At 43.4% G+C, this 4,589-nt stretch overlaps 1 protein-coding gene across 1 annotated transcript in view; it reads left to right on the top strand.

The window, feature by feature from the left end:
• Nucleotides 1-126, top strand: part of mmp15a (matrix metallopeptidase 15a) — a 16,817-nt gene extending 16,691 nt beyond the window's left edge. Inside the window, exon 10 of the mRNA XM_079743042.1 lies at nucleotides 1-126. This exon is cut by the window's left edge and continues 3,442 nt beyond it. The gene's annotated coding sequence lies outside the window, so the exon portion shown is untranslated.
• The last annotated feature ends 4,463 nt before the right edge of the window (nucleotides 127-4,589 follow it).

Genomic DNA, 4,589 nt, shown 5'->3' with positions numbered 1-4,589 from the left:
TTTCAGTGTTAATGCTCATTAGAGGCAGAATCGCAGTATATTATTGTGAAAAGAAATTATGATCCATGCAGGGCATGTTCTATGTAACCTCGACACTGCTTTATAGAGGGAACAAGAATTTCACAATAAAAGCACAAAAGCAAACCGCTTGCTGTTTTCCGCTGCTCTTTTTTAACACGTGTTTCTGTAATAATGCAGCTCAAACATTGAGGCACACAGGCAACACAATTTAAGGCAAAATGAAATGGTAGAGCTCGGCGGTGCTTCCGTAGGCCTTTGTCCAATAGGTGGAGCCATTGTCTTCATTAAAAGTTCAAAACAAAACAAATGTGTGTCATAACGCTTAAAAAGAGAAAATGCTATATCTAAAATGCTGCTAGGTTCACCAATATATGTGTTTATGAGTTCATGAGTTGGCTGATGTGTGCTCAAGTGGAGATAATCTGAACTACGGCCTAATCAGTTCATAACTTGGATATTGTAGTCCTATCCACACACAGACTTTTCCATTGGTTGTTTTAGCCTAGGTAATTATAAGGGAGGGTATTATGGGGAGTACATTTAGCGTAAACATTTAATGTGTATTTTGTTTAAATGGTTTACACATTGAGCTTACAGCATGTTACATGCAGATAGCACTCTATAGATGTAATATTATCTTGTCATTATATATGCATGTGCGTATCAGAGCTCGTTTGTGCTGCACTACTGAGTTTAGAAATGGCTACGTTCAGATACGAGTTGGGCAAGCCGGGAAGGCTGGTGGTCACTGGATAAGGTCTGCAGGGTCTATATAAGCTGGAGCTCAGTGTGTCTTCGCCCGGGGTTGGGGTTGTCTGTGTAGGATGGTGAGCCCTGGGCTGTGGGGTCTGTCGAGGCTGCCAGCCCTCTACAAGGGCCTAGGGTCGGTCTGGGGCCAGCTCTCCTCCAGATTATCTCCCACTGAGCTCATAATGAGATCATGAAGAAGTCCCTCATCCTCCTTTCTCTTCATTGCTTGAAATTAGCCTCACACGCACACGTACGCATGCACGCACACACGCACGCACGGACGCGCACACACACACACACACACACACACACACACATACATACATCCACACACATTATCAAACTAAGTATAACCTGATTCATTGGGTTAAGATACATTTGCATTAAGGCACTATTTTTACGATACAACGGGATCGTACAGTACACAAGTACACAAGAAAACACACTTTGGCACAGACACACAAACACAGACGCAACCTTGCGTCTTTAGGTTACTATATGGAAAGATAAATTAACTGACTGCTGACCTGTCTGTCTGCCTACCTGGCTGTAGGCCTACTTTTTAACACTTTAATCCACTGTGACTTCAGTGATACATATGTCATTAAAGGGACTATGTGTAGGATTTGTACATTGCTTTTGATCGCTTTTAATTCCATTTATCTTCTATCTTCCTTCCTTTATCTCTCTTCGCAATCGCTTTCTCTCCTCTTCACCATCTCTCTTTATCTTTCTCTCTCTATGTCTCTCTCTCTTTTCTCCCCCGTCTCTCTCCCTTTCTCACTTTCCCCATCTCTCTCTCTCCTACACCATCTCTCTCTCACTCTTTTTCTCTCTCTCTCTCTTCTTCCCCATCTCTCTCTGCTTCATCATCGCTCACTCTCTTTCTCTCTCTCTCCTTCACCATCTCTCTCTCTCTCCCTCTCCCTTTCTCTTGTTCCCCATCTCTCTCCTTCACATCTCTCTCCCTCCACTCAAAGATTTGGATTTGCACCGTTGCTGTCCCTCTCCTGAGAAGGGTCTTCGTACGTTCACGCATAGTATAGCATGTATAATGTATATGAAGTATAATGAAACCTTTAATCTCAACAAAACAAACCGATCTAGATCTGTTATTATTTTTCGACCGTCCAGCCAACCACTGTACTCTTAAAGCATCTGTTTTCAATATAATCTGTCAAAATGACCTCATGGGTCCTTGTAGAAGCGCTTTTTTGCTATCGGTTATTATCGTTGCAGGCACGCACTGGCTAAATGCAAACGTCATTGGTAACAGATGTTTTAGTGTAGCCAGGAGAGGCTACGTTTGGTTGATCACCCAGGCCACTTTTGTCCTTAAGGGGCCCATATTATACCAACAGGTGTGTCTAATTAGCCATTACAAGCCGTTTTGAAAAATCTGCCTATTCTGACATCACAAGTGGGCGTGTCCAACTAGATGTACGACAGATAGATAGAGCAACGTTCCACTCGGTAGGCTGGTTGATTTATCTATCCAGCACACATCTAGGTGGACGCGCCCACTTGTGATGTCAGAAGTGGCAGATTTTCAAAACGGCTTGTAATGGCTAATCACACTCACATCAGTTGGTATAATATGGGACCTTTAGAGGCTTCCTTGTCCCTTGAGGCGGCGTTGTCTAAGGTTGGTCTGGATTGGCCTTTAAGACCAAGAGTTGTATCTAGAGTCTGTCTGTGCAAACAGATGAGCTGACACGGGCCGTCGCTAGCCAATGAGAGACAAGCACTGAGGATGAAAGGGTAAGGAGGATAGAAGAGGCCAACCAGAGTGTAAGACAAGGCACATTCATCTTTACCGCACCCTTCAAACACTAAGGCCAGTCAGAGGGCTTTACATCAGCAGGAAACACATTTCAAAAACGTTTCAAGGACAGTCACTCTCAATCTAAGACTATAATTTCCAGTAGTAATAAAGCGCACGTTGAAGCAGCTGTTAGCCTCAGACAAGGCTAACTGGCCGCTACTTCCTTTGTGCTAATCTGCTAACTGGGGCAGGCTTGACCCTGGTCCTCCAGGTGAAGACCAGATAATCCCATTAACCGATATATCACACCAAGGCCACCAGAACCCGTTGGAACTACGTCGTGTCAGGACTGGATATGTACGCTCCGGACCGGCAGAATATCCTCTAAACCCACAGACAGACAGGTGAGACACAGACAGAACCTCCTCCAAACACACAGACAGACAGGTGAGACAGGTTGAAGATGTTTTTCCAGTTGTAGCTAATGTTAGTTTATGTTAGTTTATGTTTGTTTTTGTTTGTTTGTTTGATCGACACAGCCTCGATGGAACTCGTGTGCGGTTATCCAGTGTGTCACACATTTAAGAGACGCAATGTTTGCATGTTTTTTTGAGACAGTGTTATGCTTCTGATCTCTGTTGCTGTTCTCTAGAAATCGACAGAGTAGGACATTCTGAAATATTGATTAGTGTGCCTCCCAAAAGTAAGTCACAGAGTGATTGATCATCATTGATCGGCTGAACAGCAGTCTTGGACAGTATATCTAGGTTAAGTGTCGGGTGGTAGATCATTTAATCCAATACCACACACTAAGGATTAGGACAGAGAAAGACAAGCTTAATCTCTGCTGTCAGGAGTCACACTGGAGTCACACCATTAGAGCACTCGTATGGAAGGTTTCTGGCCATGTCCCAACAGAGCTCCTAACTGGTGCTGTTCATGAAACAAAATGTTCTTTATTTATGAAAATGTGGGTGTAACAACAGAAGTACAGGGCAGTAAAACGAACAACATATGAACAACATAATATGAACAACATATTTCTAAATAACTATATGCAAAGAACTACAAACGTGTATATTAATGAATGAATGGATAGTTTATATACAATGAGTCGTAAAAATAAAATAGAAACACAGACTGTAAATGTGGACATGATTGAGCATCCTGTTTTCTGGCCTTCAGGCCTGTGATTAGGATCAGTTTGATTCATGTCCATTCTGTTTTCTGCTTTGTTAGCCTGTAGGCTAATTGCTCCTTGCAGAGTTTTGAAGTCTGCTGTTCATCATGTATTTGTCCTTGGTGGGGCATTTTAGAGGCTAGCTCAAATAGAATAGATCGCTAGATATACGTTCTATCTATATATTGCTCCGTATCCAATCTATACATGTCTGTTCTCATGTCTATTATATGTACAGCTGATATGTATCTATCTTTCTTTTTCTATATGTTCTATCTCTGTCTCTCCATTCTTTCTGTTTATATGTACGTATATCTCAAGAGCAGTGTTTGCAATAACGCTTTTTTTTCCCAACTCTGCTCAAGAGTCCCAGACCAAATAGGTGATTAAAGCAGGGGCCCCTCACTCCAGCGGGCCGGTTGGCCCCTGTGAGGGCCCATTATCTCCTGTCATCAGTCAGTGAGGGCGGATTACCATTAACATTATAATCACACAACCTCCAGCAGCTCTCACAGACCCACTGTTTGTCTGTGTGTGTGTGTGTGTGTGTGTGTGTGTGTGTGTGTGTGTGTGTGTGTAATTGCGCCCTTGTGTCTGTGTGTGTGTGTGTGTGTGTGTGTGTGTGTGTGTGTAATTGCGCCCTTGTGTTTGTGTGTGTGTGTGTGTGCTTGCGCCGTGCCTGCGCTTGTGTGTGTGCGTGCTCCTGTGTGTGTGTGTGTGTGTGTGTGTTTGTGTGTGTGCATGCACTCTTGCATGTGTGTTGTGTGAGTCTGTGTGCGTGTGTGCTTGTTTGTATGTGTGTGTGTGCCTATGTGTGTGTGTGTGTGTGTGTGTTCATGTTTGTATGTGTGTGTGTGTGTGTGTGTGTCTAGG

This window comes from Pollachius pollachius, assembly GCF_949987615.1.
Source record: "Pollachius pollachius genome assembly, chromosome: 9".
In the NCBI taxonomy this organism is placed as follows: domain Eukaryota; kingdom Metazoa; phylum Chordata; class Actinopteri; order Gadiformes; family Gadidae; genus Pollachius; species Pollachius pollachius.
Note: the sequence above shows the minus strand (reverse complement) of the source record. Positions and strands in the feature narration are given on the sequence as shown.